Here is a 25904-nt window from a genome sequence, read left to right as displayed (position 1 = left end):
TTAGAGGAGTATGGAGAATGAAGTCGGCCGTGCCCTTTCAAGGGAGCCATCCCGCCATTTGCCTTAAACGAATGAGGGAAATCACAGAAAACGTAAATCAGAATGACCGGACGCGGCTTTGAACCATCGTCATCTCGAAGATGAGTCCAGTGTGCTAATCACAGCGCCACCTCACTCGGTGTATCATTTTGTCAAAACACAGCAGTCTACACACAGTCAGCTCACTAACATGCTAGTACAGATGCAATTGTGACAGAATCCTAAAACAGCAGTTTATTAAGTGAGAAATTGAGGACAAGTCAGGCAAATGGCTTATGGAGAAGCACATCCTCGGTTTAAAAATAAATGATTAATTTAATTATAAACAGCCGACCAGTTGCAATGGATAAAGAATTCCTTGCCTAGGTTTCGACAAATATAAATTTGTCTTCTTCAGAGGTGGCCTAAGGACAATGAACATCATAGCTTACATTAGAAAAGTATGAAACTTAAGTCAAGAATAAATTTTAACACAAATTAGACAGCTCTTGCATTACAGAAATATGAGAACGACGACTGGTACCTACAATTTTACATTAGTAAGGACTAATGTACTATCGCCGTTTTTACAAATGTCGGTATAGATCCATTTGTCAAAATTGAAACATAGCCGTAGAATTAGGGTTTGTCACGTAAATATAAATTAGTACATGCATCTTGCAGAGCTCACAACCGACTGAGTGTAATCGGCGAGCGTAGTTACTCTGCGACCAGGGCAGATGGCGCTCATGACGCGAACCATGTGCCAATTGGCGTACAAAGGCAACGTGTAAATTATCGGTATTAATAACGTCCTTAGATAAAGTAACAATAAAAAGGAAGGCGTTTAACACTCCCGTTATAACAGTATGGGAGCATTGGTACAATTAATGTAGTTGTACATCAAAAAGGCAGTTGGCGCTTACGCCGAGAGAATTACGCACAGTGGCATATACAGCCAAAATACAAAAATTACGTTACTATATTAGTGAAGCCCACAAACGGTATATGTGTCACAACTTTAAAATTGACAATAATGGCTCTTAAGACAGAATTACGAACCCTGGTCCACAATCCAGTTAATACACATTCGCACGGAAATAACGTTTTAGAGCCAGACAAAATCACATAATGGCCGATGTAGTGGCAACCATACATCGTGAGAAAACCACATTACATAAAGGGTAGTGAGCTTAAAGCATTGAAGGTGCATCATAGCTTCCTGAGGAAATAGACCACTAAGGTTACCAGCATTAATGTTATACCATAAACAGTACAGGTTTAAAGCCTTCGAAAAATTGTCTACAAGTTCCCTGCGAATGTGTATTAACTGGATTGTGTACCAGGGTTCGTAATTCTGTCGTAATAGCCATTATTGTCAATTTTAGAGTTGTGACACATATACCGTTTGTGGGCTTCACTAATATAGTAACGTAATTTTTGTATTTTGGCTGTATACGCCACTGTGCGTAATTCTCTCGGTGTAAGCGGCACCTGCCTTTTTGATGTATAACTACATTAATTGTACCAATGCTCCCATACTGTTATAACGGGAGTGTCAAACGCCTTCCTTCTTTTTATTGTTACTTTATCTAAGGACGTTATTAATACTGATAATTTACACGTTGCCTTTGTACGCCAATTGGCACATGGTTCGCGCCATGAGCGCCACCTGCGCTGGTCGCAGAGTAACTACGCTCGCCGATTACACTCAGTCGGTTGTGAGCTCTGCAAGATGCATGCACTAATTTATATTTACGTGACAAACGCTAATTCTACGGTTATATTTCAATTTTGACAAATGGATCTATGCCGACATTTGTAAAAACGGCGATAGTACATTAGTCCTTACTAATGTAAAATTGTAGGTACCAATCGTCGTTCTCATATTTCTGTAATGCAAGAGCTGTCTAATTTGTGTTAAAATTTATTCTTGACTTAAGTTTCATACTTTTCTAATGTATGCTATGATGTGCATTGTCCTTAGGCCACCTTCTGAAGAAGACAAATTTATATTTGTCGAAACCTAGGTAAATAATTCTTTATACATTGCAACTGGTCGGCTGTTTATAATTTTATTACGTGGAACCGTTGCTGTTGTGCAGCCATGTTTAAAATACTGAAATGATTAATTTCTACACTTACGATTCTACAAAACCTATAGCAATTCTCGTTTCACCAGCTATCGATCCTCCTTAAAAAGCAAACTGTATCACTGAAAAATCTGTAGTTACTTGGATAAAAAGGTAAATAATGAAGTGTCACATATTAACGATGTAGTAAAATACTCTCCTCTTTGCACGCTATCATTTGCAAAAATGTCGTTGCTATATCTCAGAGCAGTTATGAGATATGAGGGACGCACCGAATATTTGACTCTCGCTATTGCTGGCGCACACGATCGGAGCTGAGTGCGCTACGTAAAATCTTTTTGCCCGAGATTGGAGATACAGTCGTTCTTCCAAGTCCACAGAAAAATTCACCATGTTAGCTAAATGTCATACACAGCAACGATTCATATTTGTCACAGCAAACGTTCGGAATTTACCGCAGTGTCTTACGTAGTTGCAAATACCACAACTATTATGACCATTAAGGAAATTATGGGCACCTCACCATAATGCTGACATATAACGCTATAATACGAAAATAAAATGTTTTGCCGAACAGCTTCTGTAAAGTCGTGTGAGAAAGACTGCAGACTGGTGGAAAGCGCGTGACGTTCTGCTCTTAATGGTAGTGCGGATCTTGACTAGCAGCGTTACCAGTATTGTGTGTGTGTGTGTGTGTGTGTGTGTGTGTGTGTGTGCCAGAAGGCACGTATAGCTACGCTGAATAAAACGGCGAGTCGGTACGCAGATTACTGGCTTTCTTTGTGTTCTCACAATTACTCAGGAGCAGTATACCCTTTCTTCCGCCGTTGGCTCTCTTTCAACTACAGCACGGTTAATGCGGACGACAGGCATTGTCTGAACCAACAGGGTGCAGTTTATGGAATCTGCGGTTGGAGTATGGGTGCGAGTCACATAGTCGTGGTGAAGATATGAAAGTGGGTATAGTTAGTTAACAGGGGAGAGATGAAACGATATGACGACTGAGTTACGCTGAATGTATCTTACGTACATCATTTTCTACACATGCAGCTATTATCATTTGCAATGGACTTTAATTATACGAAACGCAGAACAGCAATTTCAACACTGTGTATGTAGGAGCTAGGAATCATAGTGAGTGATATTTGATGACAAATTTCCAAAGTGTCATTTAACTCTACGTAAATGTTATTATTCAATACTTTACCGGTAATTACTAGTAGATACTTGTAATAACGACTGTAATGATAGTTCAGTTTGTTGAAGGCATCGGTCTCCTTTGACGTGAATACGACGAATGGATTCCAGTTTGCTACAAATCAGAGTCCTGCCGCCGATAACGTAATACATTGCCTTACTGACTTGAAGGTAGAGAGCTTAGAAAGACAAAGCACCAAGAGGCTAAACGGAGTGGAACATTCGGAAGCGAGGAGACGATTTGGCCTGTCGAGGATAATACCGCAAGTGGCATCACCCGATTTCCCACAAACTTCGCTCAGCGAAAGAGGGGTCAAAATATGCGAACATGTGTCATGACCGTTTGTAAGAAAAGTCAAAGTTTTCGAGGTACTTTATAGGCCTTTTAGCGAGTAAGAAGTTCAACAGAAGCGGTGGCGTAGTGGATAGCATCGTGGTTTCCCACTTTCGCGCCCCATATTCGAAACCCGTTTATTATATTTTTGTTTCTCATGTATCCACCATGTCCGTAGAAGAACACTAAACGAATGTTTTGCAGTGTATATTGAAATAACTTTGTCCTTATTTGTTTACAAATTGTACGTATATTTTGTGAATGAATTAAAAAAAAATAAATTAATGATAAACTTACTTCAAATTGTTCTCGGTGAAATTCGTGTAGTGTATCTTGATTCACAATCAGTTGCAAGCGCCAGTTTCCGTAAAGTGATCCTTCATACTTGGCTTGCCGCGAAATAATGGGAACATCTCAAACCTTGAAAAATGATAACGAAGTTTCTTTCTGGAGTGATATTCGTACGAATAAATGTCGGTGGGGCAACCTTGGCTCCGCACGATGCTCGTGGTGTTCGGAATATCTTTGTCCCGAATGTTTCTACGATCGGTGTCATCCAGACTTACTTCCTCAACTTATGCATAAAATATAAGAGGCCGCGCGCCGCGCGGGATAGCCGCCAGGTTTGAGGCACCTCGTCACGGTTCGCACGCCTTCCCCCATCGGAGGTTCGAGTCCTCCCTCGGGCATGAGTGTGTGTCTTGTCAAATAGTTCAAATGGCCCTGAGCACTATGCGACTTAACTTCTGAGGTCATCAGTCGCCTAGAACGTAGAACTAATTAAACCTAACTAACCTAACGACATCACACACATCCATGCCCGAGGCAGGATTCGAACCTGCGACCGTAGCTATCCCGCGGTTCCGGACTGAGCGCCTAGAACCGCTAGACCACCGCGGCCGGCTGTGTCTTGTCCTTAGCGTAAGTTAGTTTACGTTATATTAAGTAGTGTGTAAGCTTAGGGACCGATGATCTCAGCAGTTTGGTCCCATAGAACTTACCACAAATTTGCAATTTTCCAAAATATAAGAATTAATAGAAGAAATGATATAAGAATGAAATATAAGAATACGAGAACAAAAAAACATTTTGACCCCTGAAAATACCATACGCACCTATACAGTAAATGTGTGACGCTTATTGTGAAACCCAATAGTAATTTTACAGTTAATTTACTGAAGAGCTAAATAAACTGGTATAGGCATTCAAATACAGAGGAATGTAAAGGCAGAATACGGAGCTGCGGTCGGCAACGCCTATATAAGACAACATGTGTCTGGCGCAGTCTTAGATTCGTTACTGCTGCTACAATGGCAGGTTATCAAGATTTAAGCGAGTTTGAACGTAGTGTTATAGTCGGCGCAAGAGCGATCGGTCACAGCATCCGCGAGGCAGTGATGAAATGGGGATTTTCCTGTACGATCATTTCACGAGTGTACCGTCAATATCAGGAATCCGGTAAAGCATCAAATCTCCGACATCGCTGCGGCCGGAAAAAGATCCTGGAAGAACGGGACCAACGACGACGAAGAGAGTCGTTCAACGCGACAGAAGTGCATCCCTTTCGTAAATTGTTGCAAATTTCATTGCAGGGCCATCAACAAGTGTCAGCGTGCGAACCATTCAACGAAACATAATTGATATTGACTTTCGGAGCCGAAGGCGCGCTCACGTACTCTTGATGACTGCACGACACAAAGCTTTACGCCTCGGCCCGTCAACATCGACACTGTACTGCTGATGACTGGAAACATGTTGCCTGGTCGGACGAGTCTCGTTTCTAATTGTATCGAGCGGATGGACGTGTACGGCTATGGAGACAACCTCATGAATCCATTGACCCTGCATGTCAGCAGGGGACTGTTCAGGCTTGTGGAAGCTCTATAATGGTGCGGAGCGTGTGCAGTTGGAGTGATATCGGACCCCTGATACAATTACATACGACTCTGACAGGTGACCCGTACGTAACCATCCTGTCTGATCACCTGCGTCTATTTATGTCCATTGTACACTCCGACGGACTTGAGCAATTCCAGCAGGACAATACGACAGCCCACACGTCCATAATTGCTACAGATTGGCTCCAGGAATACTCTTCTGAGTTTAAACACTTTCGATGGCCACCAGACTCCCGATACATGAACATGATTGAGCATATCTGGGATGCCTTGCAGCGTGCTGTTCACAAAAGATGTCCACTCCGTCGTACTCTTACGGGTTTATCGACAGCCCTGCATGAATCATGGTGTCATTTCGCTCCAGCACCACTTCAGACACCTCGGGCATGGATGTGTGTGATGTTCTTAGGTTAGTTAGGTTTAAGTAGTTCTAAGTTCTAGGGGACTGATGACCTCTGATGTTAAGTCCCATAGTGCTCAGAGCCATTTTCTGAACCACTTCAGACATTAGTCGAGTCCATGCCATGCTTCTGCGTGCTTGCGGGGGTCCTACACGATATTAGGCAGGTGTACCAGTTTATTTGGCTCTTCAGTGTATAGTAGATGTATGATACTCATTGTGAAACCCAGTAGTAATTTTACAATTAATATAGCGCCCTTGTGTCCTCAAATTGATAAGAAATATTCGTGTGATAACCTTCTGTGGATATGGACGAATAAATAAATGTAAACAACAATCGAGTTTCGAACACGGGACGCGAAAGTGAGAGGTAGTGACGCTAGCCACTGTGCCTCCATTTCGGCTGTACTGTCGCACACCTAATCTCTATTACATCGAAAACTTTGACGGTCGTCCTCTCAGAAATGGTCGAGTATTTTGATTCCTCAGCCACAGAGCAAGTACCTGGAAAACTGGGTTGTGGCACTTGCCGTGTTCTCCTCGCGAGCGGCAGTAGAGAGGTGGTGGGAACGCCGCAGAGCGGGCGGTGTGCCGAGATACGGACCTGCCTGCGGTCGCAGGCCTCCAGCTTGGAGCGGAAGAGGCTGGCGGCGTCGGCGAGCAGGGCGTCGGCGGCGGTGGCGTCCTTGCTGCGGCTGACGGTGAGGTCGCGGGCGCTGGCGCCGGGGCTGCGGGCGGAGGCCGCCTCCCTGGTGTAGGCCGAGCAGGGCGGCCGCGGCGACGAGCCGGCAGAGCGCGACAGGCCGGCGGCCGCGGCCGCGGCGGCTCCGGCGGGCCGGCCGAGCGGGCGCGCGCTCACCGCCGGCCACCCGCTCGGCACGTTGGCGCTGCTCCTGCGTGCCACCCCAACACCCCAGTCTACTCTGCACACGAGTGTTCGCTGAGAACCAAACTTGCTCCCACCTCAGCGTTTGAGCGGCAAGTGCTCTCCCGAGTCGCGATCCGTCCTCACAGCTTTACTTCCACCAGTACCTCTTCAACTACTCTCCAAACTCAAGAGGAGCAGAGACAATGGCGGAAGTAAAGCTGTACCGTGTAAAGCTCCAGCGCTCCTCGTTAAAGCCTTTTCTGAGCTTTATTTTTAGATTTAAAAAATGGTTCAAATGGCTCTGAGCACTATGGGACTTAACTTCTGTGGTCATCAGTCCCCTAGAACTTAGAACTACTTAAACCTAACCAACCTAAGGACATCATACACATCCATGCCCGAGGCAGGATTCGAACCTGCGACCGTACCAGTCGCGCGGTTCCGGACTGAGCGCATTAATTTTTAGATTAATTTTGTGGCTATCAGACTGTTGGAGTCGACTCTGGGAGCATACAGAACACGCTTCGTTGCGAAATAAACTCGATCGTGCATCCCCACATGAATACGTCTCTCTTTTTACTTTTCAAATATTAAGGTATCAGATAGATTATATAATGGTAAGACAAAGATTCGGGAACCAGGTTTTAAATTGTAAGACATTTCCCGGGCCAGATGTGGTCTCTGACCACAATCTACTGGTTATGAACCGTAGATTAAAACTGAAGAAACTGCAAAAAGGTGGGAATTTAAGGAGATGGGACCTGGATAAACTGAAACAACCAGAGGTTGTAGAGAGCTTCAGGGACAGCATTCGAGAACGATTGACAAGAATGGGGGAAAGAAATACAGTAGAGGAAGAATGGGTACCTTTGACAGACGAAATAGTGAAGGTAGCAAAGGATCAAGTACGCAAAAAGACGAGAGCTAATAGAAATCCTTGGGTAACAGAAGAGATATAAAAATGCAGTAAATGAAGCAGGCAAAAAGGAATACAAATGTCTCAAAACTTCGATCGACAGGAAGTGCAAAATCGATAAGCAGGGATGGCTAGAGGACAAATGTAAGGATGTGGAGGCACATAATGTGGTGTCACCGCCAGACACCACACTTGCTAGGTGGTAGCCTTTAAACCGGCCGCGGTCCGTTAGTATACGCCGGACCCGCGTGTCGCCACTGTCAGTGATGGCAGACCGAGCGCCGCCACACGGCAGGTCTAGTGACACTTTCTAGCACTCGCCCCAGTTGTACAGCCGACTTTGCTAGCGATGGTTCACTGACAAATTACGCTCTCATTTGCCGAGACAATAGTTAGCATAGCCTTCAGCTACGTCATTTACTACGACCTAACAAGGCGCCATTATCATTTGCTATTTATCTTGTCATGCCTGTACCGTCAGACCGACGTTCACCAATTATGGATTATAGTTAAGTATTCCAGAAGCTACGTACCTTTTTTGCTAGTCTCAAGACCTTGTCCTGTTCCAGACCTCACGCCAGCCTGCGTGAGCTTAAACGGGTGCCTTTCGGCTTCCTGTCATAGTGGATTGGCTTCATTAGGGGTAAGATAGATACTGGCTCTAAGCACTATGGGACTTAACAGCTATGGTCATCAGTCCCCTAGAACTTAGAACTACTTAAACCTATCTAACCTAAGGACATCACACAACACCCAGTCATCACGAGGCAGAGAAAATCCCTGACCCCGCCGGGAATCGAACTCGGGAACCCGGGCGCGGGAAGCGAGAACGCTACCGCACGACCACGAGCTGCGGACTAAGATAGATACTGCTTACAGAAAAATTAAAGAGACCTTTGGAGAAAAGAGAACCTCTTGTATGAATATCAAGAGCTCAGATGGAGACCGAGTTCTAAGCAAAGAAGGGAAAGCAGAAAGGTGGAAGGAGTATATAGAGGGTCTATACAGGGGCGGTGTTCTTAAGGACAATATTATGGAAATGGAAGAGGAGGTAGATGAAGATGAAATGGGAGATATGATACTGCGTGAAGAGTTTGACAGAGCATTGAAAGACCTGAGTCGAAACAAGGCCTCGGGAGTAGACAACATTCCATTAGAACTACTGACAGCCTTGGGAGAGCCAGTCATGACAAAACGCTACCATTTTGTGAGCAAGATGTATGAATCAGGCGAAATTCCCTCAGACTTCAAGAAGAATATAATAATTCCAATCCCAAAGAAACCAGGTGTTGACAGATGCGAAAATTACCGAACTATCAGTTTAATAAGTCACTGCTGCATAATACTAACACGAATTCTTTATAGACGAATGGAAAAACTGGTAGAAGCTGAACTCGGGTAAGATCAGTTTTGAATCCGTAGAAATGTTGGAACACGTGAGGCAATACTGACCCTACGATTTATCTGAGAAGAAAGATTAAGGAAAGGCAAAACTACGTTCCTAGCATTTGTAGACTTAGACAAAGCTTTTGACAATGTTGACTGGAATACTCTCTTTCCAATTCTGAAGGTGGCAGGGGTAAAATACAGGGAGCGAAAGGCTAACACAAATTTGTACAGAAACTAGATGGCAGTTATAATAATCGAGGGACATGAAACGGAAGCAGTGGTTGGGAAGGGAGTGAGACAGGGTTGTAGCCTCTCCCCGATGCTATTCAATCTGTATATTGAACAAGCAGTAAGGGAAACAAAAGAAAAGTTCCGAGTAGGTATTAAAATCCATGGAGAAGAAACAAAAAGTTTGAGGTTCGCCGACCACATTGTAATTCTGTCAGAGACACAAAGGACTCGGAAGAGCAGTTGAACGAAATGGACATTGTCTTGAAAGGAGGATATAAGACGAACATCAACAAAAGCAAAAGGAGAGTAATGGAATGTAGTCGAATTAAGTCGGGTGATGCTGAGGGAATTAGATTAGGAAATGAGACACATGAAGTAGTAAAGGAGTTTTGCTATTTGGGGAGCAAAATAACTAATGATGGTCGAAGTAGAGAGGATATAAAATGTAGACTGGCAATAGCAAGGAAAGCGTTTCTGAAGATGACAAATTTGCTCACATCGAGTATTGATTAAAGTGTAAGGAAGTCGTTTCTGAAAGTATTTGTATGGAGTGTAACCATGTATGGAAGTGAAATATGGACGATAAATAGTTTAGAGAAGGAGAGAATAGAAGCTTTCGAAATGTGGTGCTACAGAATAATGCTGAAGATTAGATGAGTAGAGCACGTAACTAATGAGGAGGTATTGAATAGAATTGGGGAGAAGAGGAGTTTGTGGCTCAACTTGGCTAGAAGAAGGGATCGGTTAGTAGGACATATTTTGAGGCATCAAGGGATCACAAATTTAGCATTGGATGGCAGCGTGGAGGGTAATAATCGTAGAGGGAGACCAAGAGATGAATACACTAAGCAGATTCAGAAAGATGTAGGTTGCACTAGGTACTGGGAGATGAAAAACCTTGCACAGGATAGAGCAGTATGGAGAGCTGCATTAAACCAGTCTCTGGACTGAAGACCACAGCCGGCCGCGGTGGTCTAGCGGTTCTGGGCGCTCAGTCCGGAACCGCGCGACTGCTACGGTCGCAGGTTCGAATTCTGCCTCGGGCATGTATGTGTGTGATGTCCTTAGGTTAGTTAGGTTTCAGTAGTTCTAAGTTCTAGGGGACTGATGACCAGAGATGTTAAGTCCCATAGTGCTCAGAGCCATTTGAACCATTTTGAAGACCACAACAACAACAACAATGTTACTCAATTAAAGAACGAAAAAAGTCACTTTGAAATAATAACTGTAGAAGTCAAATTACTTTCTTTTGCTGTCACTTCTTGTACGAATACTGGTAATGGAAAAAATTTTCACTGTCAGTATTTCACCGGTAAGGGGAGGAGAGGTGGTGCCGAAAACCTTATCACCAGACTTTACGCCAATGATCTGATTTAAATATGAACCCTCTCTGCATTGTCTGATGATGCAAGACGCTTGTTATTAATGGACGCCTGCACAAATTAATAACAGTATAATCAATTTGCATATTTTAGTGACGGGAACGAAATGAGAGAATATTTACATACATACAATGAGGATGGCATTGCTGATCTTCAGAGTGCGTGATAAGGCAATAAGTAGTGCGTAATACAGCTGGAAGTTTTGAAATGACAGGAGAAGCGGTCAGGAGCCTCGGGGAAGCGAGGGAGAGAGAGTAGTTTTTCTGCATAGTCCACGGCACTACGGCGCCCCGCTTACAGCGAAGTGACCGTTGGCGCTGATGCAGTCAATAGTAGAGTGAGGTAGCGACAGAAAGGGGGTTTGGACGACAAGGACAGACACAGAGGAGCAATGAATTTGAAAATGCCGCTCGGTCACTGACCTATTCCAAAACTACCAGCTGACGTGGAAATTTTTCACGACACAGCTAAATAACGTGGACGCCGATTCGCTGGTGTGATGTAGGGGGGAGATACTGATTTTAGAGACAAGAGCTGTGACTGGACGATGAAAGTAAGCTCGATCCTGTAGCTTAGAGAGTGAGGCCTCGTCTTGCTCTGCGGGCACAGGCGAGGAGCAGTCAGGGTTGGATCCTCTCCAAGTGAGCACCACCCTTCCAGTGAAATGAGGGGATGTGACACTGCCGATGATGATCCGTCCGTCGGATGGGGACGTTAAGTTTGGCAGCTCCCTTGATGCCTTTCGAAAAGAGTAGGCTATGTGTCGATACCGGGTTTCACCCTCTCCCTTCTGTGTCTTCGTCATCATTCAAAACAAACATTACACACACACACACACACACACACACACACACACACACACACACATATATATATATATATATATATATATATATATATATGTATATATATATATATATATATATATGCTGTGGAATATATTGTAAATAAACAGAAAACGGGAAAGTAGTTAACTGCAGTAAATAATTCCTCATCTTCATCATTTTCTGATGACGAATCTTGAGACACAACCCTTTCAACGCAACAAACAGATTCTCCATCATCTTCTACTCTTCCACGCCCTTTCTGAGTCTCCTTTTCCTTTGAGTTTCAAATACTTTCCTTGGGCAGGCCTACCTCCTGATGCTGCTGGAAAATTGGTATGTGAGTAACAGCAACCTCATGTAAGGTTGTTTTCTTTTCTGCAGCTTTATATCTACTTCCTGATTTAGCAAATGATTCCTCCAACGCTTTTCTGAACAGTGAATATGTTTCCACAGCTGCTTTGCCTCCTCTTGTAGTTCTTATTGAAGGTAGGTGCAATGAATGTAGACTTGTACCAGAAGAAGAATCTTACAGCAAAACAAATTATTTCCACCTCATTTTGGCTATTCGGACTTGTTTCTGCTGCATCGCTTCCTCTAGAAATGTTGGCTCGTCAATGGAGTTATCAACCGTTTCTTGACGTCCGAAATAAACTTGTGAAAAAAACTAATGGGTCGAATGAGTCAATTTCACAGTTTTAAACGCATTAGCTGCCACTTAAAACGTTGCGTCTGTGGAATATGATTGTCCCATTCGTCATTCGAGGTCCTTGGGGACACCGAAAAGCATGTCGCACGAGCCACTTCCCTATTTCTTGAGAGAAGCAGCACTTGAAAGGACCCATAAAAGACACATCCTGAGGCTGGAGGACATGTATTTATTTACAGGCACGCCAGTGCAATTCCCTTTCAATGATCACAGTCAAACACGTCGATATGAGGGCAGTGGCCATTAAAAATGATTTTGAAGACTACGTTTAGCATTACTGATGAAATGTTCCAACCACTCTGCGAAAATCGTCAGTTGCATCCAATCTGACAGGCGAGATTTGATGTCAAAAATTGTTGGTGCCCCGTTATAGATATTTTCGTTCCTATTCTTTCCATGAAATATTAAGAAAAGTGGAACTAAATAGTCTGTTGGACTCGTAAAGTATAAGTCACGGGAGCTCGCCATTGGGTTCAACTGGTTCAAATGGCTCTGAGCACTATGGGACTTAACAGCTGTGGTCATCAGTCCCCTAGAACTTAGAACTACTTAAACCTAACTAACCTAAGGACATCACACACATCCATGCCCGAGGCAGGATTCGAACCTGCGACCGTAGCAGTCGAGCGGTTCCGGACTGCGCGCCTAGAACCGCGAGACCATCGCGGCCGGCTCGCCATTGGGTAAAAGATATTTTTCAGACACAGCTTTTCCTGTGACTCCTCTGTTTCTGCCCTGAACAATAACGCTTCCCGTCTCATCACAACTGAAATCCTGCTTGGAGGGAAATACGCGATTTTTGGTTCGTCTTTAAAGAGACTGAAAAATGAATCCACTTTCTCCGAAGTGAAACTTTCAAACCTAACTATTCAAAGATGTTCTGAAGTTCGGAAAGTTCGCTCTGGGTATCGTTTTAGGAAATATCTCAGCCATTTTTAGCTGCAGAAGCTTTGTTTTTATTGAATTAATCCGTAGTGCTACTTGGAAAGCTTGTTTTGGAGTCACCAGTCTTCTGACTGGTTTGATGCGGCTCCTCCGTTGCGCCCATCCCATCATCTCGGAGCATTACTTGCAGCTGTTAGACCAAAATATTATTGGTCCATAACACTAAAATACTGAGATAGATCATTTTTTAGTTGAGGGGAGAGTATTGGCTACTTCATACATTTTCCTTTAAAATGTCATTTATAGTCCTGACATTGCATTTTTTAACATGACTTTCGAAGGTTGACTGCGGTACACCAAAGAATTCGTAACCATGTAATAGTTCATCCCGTTTCTCTGAGTTGCATCAACCGCTTTCCTCGTGGAAGCCTGGTATCAGGATGGTTGTTTAACAAATCGTATTACAGCCTTCTAGCGGTTGTAGAGGAAACTTAGCACATTAGGTTTTGCTAAGGAATGCATGTCTGAAAATGTACTGTTTGGATATATAAGATGTTCCCAAATGAAAAGGAGACTACAGTTACGTGTCAAGAAATTTTAGTTAGAATATTACAATTACAGTTCTTGTGGAACAGTATAACTATGTATAACTGCCATTGGCACACGACCACACGAAGGCGTGCATGGCTTCACTGTTGAAACTCATGGGTTGCTGACGGATCCAGTTTTCTACGGTGTCCTGCACTTTCTTGTCACAGATAAACCTCTGACCTTTAACAGATTGTTTTAAGAGGCCGAAGATAGGCGAAACAAATGGAGAGATACCGGGGTTGAAGGAGAAGTTCCAGCACCTTCACCTCCCATTGATATTTGTAGAGGAGTGCGAGGATCTTGGTCACATGTTGTCCTGGAGAGGCAATATCCCTTTCGAGGGTCTGCCCATGTGCTTGTTCTCGATGTTGAGCTTCAGCACATTGTTGCAATGCTGCTCAGAGTTAACTGAGCGTCCCTTTCATGGCCTTCATGCACAGAGTGCACCTTTTATGGACAGTGGGAACCGGAATGCCGCCACTCCATGCTCGTCCGTGTGGAGGCACAGTCGAAGTGATGGCACCACGTATCATCACATGCCACAATCTGAGCAATGAAATCGTTTCTTTGCTCTGCATATGTCAAAAGAGTTTTCTTGCTCTGCTTTCTCATAAGATGGGTCAGGAAAACATTCATTCTCGCCGTCTTCTGATTCTCTGAGAGATCCTTGGGCACCAACTGTACGTTAACTTTGCCGTGATAAAGCTTCCCGTGCATTATGTGATGTATGGTTCTCTCGCTTATCGACTGTTCAACAATGTGATCCGACAATCACTCGCATGAGCTCTTCCTCAGCCGAAATCGTGCACTGGCGGTGCAACGTGCGTCTGCCCAGGGCGAGGTATGTTCTTGATGTTTACGCGTCCCGCCTCACATCGCTGACTCCACCAGAATACTGTGCGCTGTCGAGACGCTGCTCGTCGTACACCTCTTTCACCCTGAGATAAATTTGTGAAGCATGATTCCATCCATACTGCTCGAAGAAATTACGAGGGGCGTTCAGAAAGTAAGCTCCGATCGGTCGCGAAATGGAAACGACTATGAAAATCCGATAAAGCTTTGCACAGATGTGTTGGGTAGTGTCTCTAGTATAACCCCAGTTAGCATCACGTCGCTCTTCTCATTTCTGAGCTCGCAGTGAGTGCGTAAAGATGTCTAGAAAATAGTGTCTGCCGCCAAGTACGAGGGCCTGGTGAGAAATTTCGCCTGAAGCTATGCAGCTAACATTACATAACTGTCGTGCTGTTTCTTCTTCAAGACAATTCTCAGCCGCATTCTGCAGGGGCAATGAAGATGCTCCTGCATCGTTTTCAAATGGAAATGTGAGATTACCCACAATACAGTCCGCAATTGTCTCCCCCTGAGTTTCATCTCTGGTCACATGAACCGCTGTCTTTGAAGACAACATTTTGACACAGACAACGAGGTGTAGGCCAGCGTGGAGAATTGGCGGAAAGCACTGGCGGCTGCCTTCTATGATGAGGCTATTGAAAAGTTGGTACAACGCTATGACAAAAGTCTAAGTCAGAACGGCGACTACGTAGAGAAGTAGCTGAAAGGTGTAGCTAATTGTTACAAGTAAAACATTTCTGATGTTCACTGTGGTTTCAATTTGGCAATCAATCGGAGTTTACTTTCTGAACAGGCCTCGTAGATATCTACTCTTTGTTCTGATCGGGAGAAATCCGTCATGTAGCGAAACACGGAAATAACTCTCCAGAAATAAGCACATTGCTGCGAAATTGTTAAGTTCTTTTGCGCGGGTGGGAGTACTAAAATGCCCTCTCGGCAAAGACATTCACCAACTGGGATTACATACAGCAACGCTGCAGCGAAGGTCTGCTTTTGCATAGGGCATACTTTACGAAACAAGTTTTAAGATCGGATCACTTTCAGATTTCCCGCTTCACGGTAGAACACAACGAGCTCTGACGTGTGTGTCCTACAGGGGCCACGGCATCGTCAACACTCCCATTTCTCGTCATCAGGTTCTCTTCTACGTGGCGAAGTGCAGCGCGACATTGCAGCACCACCGTCAATCCTCCTAGCTGCGAACTTACTAGTTTCTCTCAGCCGCTGTTCTAAACAGACGACAGTCGTATGTGATGTCACAGTTACAACAAGGACAGACGATGGCATCTTCCTCTCATTTTGTGTGTGCCGTGAAGCAAGAGACTGGAAAGTTTCTCTGTCTTCAAACTTTCCCGACAGGGGTTCCTTATCAAAACTTTATCTACAAAGTCCCCTCTACAGTAGAGGGGAATTAGCAACTGACATTAAATTATAAGTAATTCGCTAATTACCTTAAACTATTTTCACTTTTAGGCGTTCTCTATGGTCATATTCAATTATGATGCAATCCAAAGTCTTAAATAGCCAGAATGTCCGAGGAAAGTCCAAGCTTATATTACGTCAAAAGATTACCCATTTGCCAAACATCTCTTTAGTCGGAAGATCCTCGGCTCTACCCTGGCATGTTCAGTTTCTTAAATTTGAACCAACTTAAGGGAAATTTCCAAATGCAAATACCTACATCCACCTAAGTACGACAGCCATTTTTATATCCAGCGAACTGTCATAACCTCTGCTGTCTTACGGTTCTGGGTTCAACACCCGTGATGTGTAATTTTTGATAAACCTCATTATTTTTTCAGCACAGTTAATGTCTGAACGATCTCGGAAAAAATTGCCCATGTGCTAAATTAAAATGGCATCGTAACTGAAGTTATAGGGTTCGAGTCCCGCAATGTTCAATGTATTTACATTTCAACTGATTTATGCGAAATTTTGCAATGCAAATAGTGCAATATACACATAAACCTAATTTAAACTCCGTATCCGTCCCCATGATTCCCCACAACAACCACAACCCCCCCTTCCCCCACAGGCTCCCACAACCCTCAAGGCCACGCCGCCCTCTCGCAAAACTACCCCTCCCACAGCTGCAGGATGGACATTGGTACATATATTACCCTCTAACTAACTGAACACAGACGTAATGCACTATGGCGCATATTTACTTTGCTACTCACCACTGTAAATCATGCACGCAGATGTTATGTATGGGAAAACGATAATTTAAAAAGTTTTGTTTCTGAAATTTCGTCCACATATGACATCTACAGTAATCATCTAGTACAGGAGACAAAATTTTCCCCAGTTCTTCGATACGTCTATGGAATCTACTACGATCACAAGCCACCTGTTTCAATAGAGCAATACTTGTGACACGATGTGCAAAATCCTACGCTATTCTTTTGTGAACTGTCCCATTTTTTCTGCAAATTGCACTTTTTATTATGTGAAGCAAAATATATTGTCATGGCTGAAGGCTTCTTATGTATGCGTTATCGTGTGGGGATTTGTTGGACTGCCCTTCATAGGAAGCAACTACTCGGGTAGTAGAGTACTTGTAGAGTGCACATGAGGGTTTTTCAATCTAGGCGGTAGTTTGAGGTGCTCTGATGAACATTCGCCAGTCGATATGCAGCCAGGAACGTTAAACAGGATTCAGAATAAACACACTTCGACTGTCATAATTTATCACTAAACTGTGGAAGTAGTCGTAACAAATTTCCCGAATTTACTGCCCTCCAGGAAAGTTCTCGCGCTCAAATTATTTTTGCGACCGAGAGCAGGCAGAAACGCGAAGTGGAAAACCCTGAGACATTTAGCGAGTCGCGGAAAGTATATCGAAAAGACAGATTAGAGGCCATAGGAGGAGAAATGTTCATTGCAGTTGACAAAAGTGTTGTCTCTATTGAGGTCGAAGTTGAGTGTGACAGTGAAGACATCTGGCGTGTATAGGAGGTGTAGGTGATACCAAGTTAATTGTTGAATGTTTTTACCGGCCACTCGATTCTGCTGTGACAGTTCTAGAATCATTTCAAAGAAAGTCTCTGGTTAATAGCGCGTAAATAACCAGATCATTCATTGCTAGTTGGAGGCGCTTTTTACCTGCCGAGTATAGACTGGGATGTCTAGGGATGCATTGCATGAGGTACAGACAGACAGTCATGCGAAACACTTTTTAACGCATTTTCTGGAAATTGTCTTGAGCAGCTAGCTCGGCAGCCCACACGCAATGGAAATGCCTTAGGCCTTGTAGCTACAAATAGGCTGGACCTTATCGACAGTGTCAGTACAGAAAAGGGGACTAGCGATCATGATGTCATTATAGCAACTATGATTACGAAAGTTCATAAATCAGTCAAAAAGGCTAGGAGACTGTTCCTGCTAGACAGTTCAGATAAGCAGTTATTAACATATCACTTATGGAATTGGCATAAGATGGATGTAGAGGAATTGTGGGCAAAGTTTAAGCAGATTGTAAATCGTGGTCAGGAGAGTTAGGTGCCTAATAAGTGGACAAAGGATGGAAAAGACCCATCATGGTTTAATAACGAGTTTCGTAACATGCTGAGGAAGCAGATCCTGTTGCAGTCTAGATTCAATAGGGGACGCACAAACGACGACAAGCGAAGTATAGTAGAGATTCGTGCGTCTGTGAAAAGATCCATGCGCGAAGCATACAGCGACTACCACCGTCACACCTTAGCAAAAGATCTGGCAGAGAACCCGAGAAAATTCTGGTCGTACGTAAAATCGCTAAGCGGGTCTAAGGCTTCCATTCAGTCCCTTGTTGACCAGTCTGGTGTGTCAGTTGATGATAGCAAAACGAAAGCCGAAGTTTTAAATTTCACGTTCAAAAAATCGTTCACGAAGGAGAATGGTACAAACAATCCGTCATTTAACTATTGGACAGACTCCCGTATGGACGACATAGAAATAAGCACTCCTGGCGTAGCGAAGGAACTTAAAGATTTGAAAACAAATAAATCACCAGATCCAGATGGAATCCCACTTCGATTTTACAAAGAGTACTCTACGGCATTGGCCCTTTACCTATCATGCCTTTGTCGTGAATCTCTCGTCCAGCACATAGTCCAAAGCGACTGGAAAAAAGCACAGATGACTGCAGCATATTAGAAAGCTGAAAGTACGGACGCGCAAATTTACAGACCAATATCCCTAACTTCTGTTTGCTGCAGAATCCTTGAACACATTCTCATTTCGAATATAATAAACTTTCCTGAGGCTAAGAAGCTTACGTCCGCGAATTAGTATAGTTTTAGAAAGCATCGCTCGTGCGAGACTCAACTTGCCCTTTTCTCAACTCATATACTGATAACTATGGATGAAGGACAACAGGCAGACTCCATATTTCTAGATTTCCGGAAAGCATTTGACACGGTGCCACACTACAGGCTGTTAACGAAAGTACGAGCATATGGAATAAGTTTACAGATATGTGAGCGGCTCGAAGACTTCTTAAATAGTAGAACCCACTATGTTGTCCTCGACGGCGAGTGTTCATCAGAGACCCCAGCATGCTAGACTGTTTTGGATCCGTATCAGCTCGGATTCAAGGAAGACGTCGAGGCAATTCAAAGGCGGGTTACTAGATTTGCTACCGGTAGGTTCGAACAACAGGTTCTAGGCGCTTCAGTCCGGAACCGGGCTGCTGCTACGGTCGCAGGTTCGAATCCCGCCTCGGCCATGGATGTGTGTAATGTCCCTAGCTTAATTAAGTTTAAGTTGTTCTAAGTCTAGGAGACTGATGACCTCAGATGTTAAGTCCCATAGTGCTTAGAGCCATTTTAACCATTTGAACAACAAGCAAGTGTTACAGAGATGATTCGGGAACTCAAATGGAAATCCCTCGAGGGAAGAAGACGTTCTTTTCGATAAACACTGTTGAGAAAATTTAGAGAACCGGCATTTGAAACCGACTGCCGAACGATTCTACTGCCCCCAACATTCATCGCACTTAAGGATCACGAAGATAGGGGAAATACGGAGGCATGTATACAATCGTTTTTCCCTCGTACTGCTTGCGAGTGGAACAGGAAAGGAAATGACTAGCAGTGGTATGGGGTCCCTCCGCCTGGTGCCGTAAGGTGGATTGCGGAATATCTATGTAGATGTAGATGTGTAAGTAGGCTGTTTAGGTTTTCTTATTGGTAACGCCACGTAGCGCTCTGTATGAAAAATCACTGGCTGCGCTGTGTGCAGTATGTGGCTAGTTTGCATTGTTGTCTGCCATTGTAGTGTTGGGCAGCTGGATGTGAACAGCGCATAGCGTTGCGCAGTTGGAGGTGAGCCGCCAGCAGTGGTGGATGTGGGGAGAGAAATGGCGGAGTTTTGAAATTTGTAAGACTGGATGTCATGAACTGCTATGTATATTATGATTTTTCAACACTATTAAGGTAAATACATTGTTTGTTCTCTATTAAAATCTTTCATTTGCTAACTATGCCGATCAGTAGCTAGTGCCTTCCGTAGTTTGAATCTTTTATTTAGCTCACAGTAGTGGCGCTCGCTGTATTGCAGTAGTTCGAGTAACGAAGATTTTTGTGAGGTAAGTGATTTGTGAAAGGTATAGGTTAATGTTAGTCAGGGCCATTCTTTTGTAGGGATTTTTGAAAGTCAGATTGCGTTGCGCTAAAAACATTGTGTGTCAGTTTAAGGACAGTCCTGTATAATTGTTCAAAGGGGACGTTTCATATGTCGACCCTTAGCCGAGGATACCTCACTGGAATCTTCTGATTTTTTCTTGTAGCTTGTGTAATTAGTGTAGCTTTTGTTTATTGCTAGCGCGTAATTGTAGAGAATCTCCTTTGTAGTTGCAGTCTTTCATTGTTGTACAGTAAAACAGTTGTGGCATGCATGTAGATTTGCACCAAGTATTTCGCAGCTGCGCTTGCAATTAACTAGATATTATTTTCAGTGCTATGTTAATGTGTTCTCTTATTTTTGCTCTTCAAATTGTGTTTTTCTGTGTTGTCGTGTGAAATATTGTGACAATAATGGCGTGTGAAAAACGTAATACTAGGCTCCAAAGTAAACTGAGAAATAACAGTGAAGACGAAAGCAGTGTGTTTGCGCCACCATGTAATGAATTAACTAATGTTCAAAGTAGTAATTTGGTAATTGTGCATAGGGAAATGGAACGGGCTGCAAATAATGGTGTAGGCAGTGAAACAATTAGTGAACAGGGAAGCATTATCGATCGATCGGTCGGCAACAGCTCGCCTCAGGATTCCGAAATGACAGGACACAATCTTGCAAATACTGTAGATTCAGGTTTTGCGTCCTCACCATTTTCTCGAATAAGTCAAGACACATTTTCTGCTTCTCAAAATGCGAATATTGCCGGTTCAAATGCACTGCCGAATAGCACTGAGGAATATGTTTCAGACACCAGTGCACTGTTATTACAGTTAATGCAACAAATGGGACAAAGGCTACAAAAGTTAGACACAACGCTTGAACAAAATCAGAAACAAATGGGACAAAATCTTCAAAAGTTAGACACAATGGAACAAAATCTTCAAAAGTTAGACACAATGGAACAAAATCTTCGGAAGCTAGACACCACACTTGAACAGACACGTGAAGATTTAACTACTGAGTTACATAACATTGAATCGAAATGTCAAGAAGTCTGTAATGACGTAAAAACACAAATTTGTGAGCATTTCCAACCTATTTTTTCGCGTCATGAAAATGCATTACAGAATCACGAAGCAGCCATAAAAGAACTGCAAACTATTGTTCATGAAAATCACGACGCCTTGCAAGCTAAAATTGACTCAGTTGCATCTACCGATTCGTTTACGCAACTTGCAAAAACTCAGGAAAACTTAAAGGACACAGTAGATACGATTTCAACACAAATGGACATTCTAAAACTCAGAAAGACACACAGAGGAAATAATTTCACTATCGGATAAACTAGCAGAACTTTCAGATCAGTTCACTAACTTATCTACAAAGGTAGATGATGATCTGAATGACGCAAGACCTGTAGCCATCACTGACACAGAAGAGTATGAACAAATTAAGAAATTCAAACAAAATCAGAATCAAATTAATACACAATACAAAAGAGAAATCCGGGAAGTACAAGATCAGTTGGCACAAATAATACAAAAATTACATATTTCAGAGGACACTCGCGCTCCAACACGGGAAGAGGAACTTAGAAATACGGAAAAGCCACAAAATAATAACACAGAGCATTTCGGAAATTACGAAAGAAATTGGCAAAGTGCACCGAATTTTGAGATGGAACCGCCGACACGACATAACAATGACCGATATGCTACTCGCCGACACGATGATTTTGACTATAAGCTGTTCATTACTACACGTAAATTCAAAACATTTAAGAATTCTGACAATGACATTCATCCACAAGCATGGCTTCATCAATTCTCTCACTGTTTTCCTCCCAACTGGTCATTAGAGCACAGATTAGAATTTATGTGTGGCTACTTAGAGAATGAACCAGTTGTAAGAATGCGATCGGTCATTCACGATTGTCACAGTGGAGGAGTATTTTATCATGCCTTCCTCTCAGCATATTGGTCTCAAGCTACACAAGACCGAGTAAAACATAGCATCATAATGATGAAACACTAATCTGAATTTTCCAGTCTTGTCAAATATTTTGAAGACATGTTGCACAAGAATCAGTATCTTTCAAACCCATACAGCCCCTCAGAACTCATCCGTATTTGCTTAATCAAATTGCCTGAACATTTACGACATATTATTTTAGCAGGACGTTGCAAAGACGACATTGAAGCTTTTCAGGGACTGTTACAAGAACTGGAAATTGACACAGACAATCGCAGAACGCGAAAACAGGAACACAACAATTACAGGTCACATCCGTCGCAATTCCGCGACGAAAGAAATAATAACTAGACACGACAAGGCTATTCTCACAACACAAATCGTGACCAAAACAGACACCATCCGTATGACAACCGTTGGCAGAATAATAGTTACAGAGAAAGATCGCTTTTCCATAGTAATGAATGTGACAGAGACAACCATAGAAACAGACAATATGGAAACCAAAACAATTATTATCAAGGGAGACAGAATAGCTTCAGACGCAACGGTCCACCACGCATTTACTATTCCAGGAGAAATTCTCCACCACATGACCGACAAACAAGAAACTATGTAAACTATCGACAAAACGACAGACCTGAATTCCATCGGAACTGGCGAGCTTCAAACAGGGCAGGGCCTTATCGTCAAGGTGAATTTGTAGAAGTTAGGTCTCCTAATCCCAATAACGACGCGCGCCAACAAAGGAACAGACAATGACTCGCACTGCAGGCAGCCACGTGCGCCGGCTGGCTCAGAGAAAAATAACATAGACGCTAACCTTGAGAAAAATTTTAGCATTCCTCACCGACGTATACCGCATGATAATTCCGTTCAAGTTGAACCTCTGCGTACTAGGAAGAGTAACGGTTTACACCACATTTCACATGTAAAACCGTTTATTGAAAGATAATCTGCGTTTTAACTTTGTCTTTGCCATATAACTTTTCACTTTACATTGCTAGTATGCTTTGTCAGACTTAGAATCCGTTAACATGCAACAGTGTTTGAAGTTAAATATCCAGTCATGAACCAAGAGAACTTATTTAAACAGAAATTACGAATGCATTGTTATTGTGAACAGACGACACAGTGTTATTGTGTGTGTACATTCTTGCTTGTTAGTTGCACGAGTATGTAACGTCTATAAGGCTCACATACTTAGAACATTTACCAGTACTGCTAATGAGATTTTAATGCAACATTTTGGTTTATTTGAAAATACATTCTGGATTTAAAGTACTTTCTGTGAGATACCAGATGACACAGTGGTTAGTTTATGTGACAGCTACACGATTTTATCACGACGCTACTAATGAGTGACAATTTACAATGTTGCTTTTGCGGTGTTTCTGTTTCATATCTGCACAGTTTTTCTGAATTCTTCTGGAAAGTAAAACATGTTTTAGTAGTAACTTTTGTGGTATAGCTACAATGTGACAGCCTTTTTCGTAGCACAACAATACGTTACAGTGTAGTACTTTCTTGATCACGGTAATGTACGTAATAACTACGATATCTATATGCATAGCATTTCACTTTTGTTTATCATGAGGTAAGTACATTGACTTCTGCAGCACTTAGTTTTCGGAGGACAATAACTACGACACTTCCACAGAGATTATCTTACAGCAAGACGCACATTTAGCGCTACATGACACGTATTTGAGTGATTAATTTTGTACTTAAATCATTTATTTTTAAAGATATTTGAAGTACAATGATACAAAGGTTTTCCGTGACACATTTCATTCCATTGCTGTAATCTGTAGCACCTGAGGGTATAATTACATTAATCCTCAGGGAGGTACAGGCGTACTTTGTGTACCATGTGTTTGGCAAGCACAAGGAGCCCTAGCTAATATGGTATTTGCTTATACAATTTACACATCAGTACCATATTTCTCTAACACACAAATTACACAGCTATCTGATAATTTAACTGAGAGATAAACATTTTTTTACTACATCAGTGACACATGTTTACACAGTTACACAGTTGGGTAACATCACACTTATGAAATTGTATTTTGTCTGTACTTTGTGAACTGTCCATATTTTTTCGGAACCATTGTAATACTATGAGAGCTTTGAATGATGTATTTGGTAAGGGAGCATGATTTTAAAGTACGTTTGAGGTAGATGACACTATTGAAATGAGCAGAGAATTTTTTTTACGTTTTGACATTATTGCAGAAAGCTACGACGTTTTTGAGATTTGACTGAGGTGTTATGATGTTATTTTTACGACGACGATGTGTATTATGCTGTTGAGGGATGTTTATGATCAATAAGATGATGCTACCATATATGAGGAATTTGATTATGCTACATATTTATTATGATGAAATATTGAAGAAGTGTCGACAAATACGTATATGAATTATGAGTAGTGGTTAGGGACTCTGATTTGTGGAAAAGGATGTTGGAAACCAAGAATCGTACTTTAAGAGTTATGAAATGCGTGTAAATGCATGAATGTATCACAATGCCGACGAAAACTTTTTGGACACTGTTATACGAGGGCCGTTCAGAAAGTAACCTCCGGTTGATTTAAAAAAATACACCAAGTTAAATAAAAATATTTTAATATATACATTCTTACAACTACATTTTTGCACTATTTTTCTACATAGTCTCCATAGCGATTGAGGCACTTATCGTATCTCTTCACAAGCTTTGAAATTCCTTCTGCATAAAAATCACCCGCTTGTGCCTGGAACCAGCCTGTGACCGCATCTTTGAGCTCTTCGTCGTCATCAAACCGCTGTGACCCGAGCCATTTCTTCAAATGCATGAAGAGGTGATAATCACTTGGCGCCAGGTCTGGGCTGTAAGGTGGATGGTTGATAACGTCCCACTTGACGGACTCAAGAAGGGCCATTGTTCTGCGAGCAGAGTGAGGACGGCCGTTATCGTGCAAAAAAACTATACTGGAAGTCAGCATACCACGGCGTTTGTTCTGTATAGCCCGTCGTAACTTTTTTATTGTTTCACAGTACACGTCTTGATTAATGGTCGTACCACGTTCCATGAATTCAACCAACAACACCCCTTTGGCATCCCAAAACACCGTTGCCATCAGTTTTCTGGCAGAAAAATCTTGCAAGGCTTTTCTTGGTTTGGTAGGCGAATATGAATGTGCCCACATCTTTGATTGTTCTTTTGTCTCAGGGTTCACGTACTTAATCCAGGTTTCGTCACCGGTCACGATTCTGTTTAACAATGGTTCTCCTTCGTCCTCATAATGTGACAGAAAGTCTAATGCAGAGGCCATTCTTTGAGTTTTGTGGTGGTCGGTAAGAATTTTGGGCACTCATCGTGCACAGAACTTACGGTAACCCAATCTTGCTGTCACTATCTCATACAAGAGAGTCTTAGAAATCTGTGGAAAACCAGTAGACAACTCCGACATTGAGAAACGTCGATTTTCACGAACTTTTGCATCAACTGTCTAAACGAGTTCGTCAGTCACCAATGATGGTCTACCACTCCTCTCTTCATCATGAACGTTTTCTCGTCCACTTTTAAATAAACGTACCCATTCACGGACAACTCCTTCACTCATAACTCTTGGTCCGCACACGGCACAAAGCTCACGATGAATAGCTGCTGCAGAATATCCTTTGGCTGTAAAAAACCTTATGACAGCACGCACTTCACATTTGGCGGGGTTTTCTATTGCAGCACACATTTCAAACTG

This window comes from Schistocerca piceifrons, chromosome 7, assembly GCF_021461385.2.
Source record: "Schistocerca piceifrons isolate TAMUIC-IGC-003096 chromosome 7, iqSchPice1.1, whole genome shotgun sequence".
NCBI classification, from domain to species: domain Eukaryota; kingdom Metazoa; phylum Arthropoda; class Insecta; order Orthoptera; family Acrididae; genus Schistocerca; species Schistocerca piceifrons.
This window is presented reverse-complemented; position numbering follows the sequence as displayed.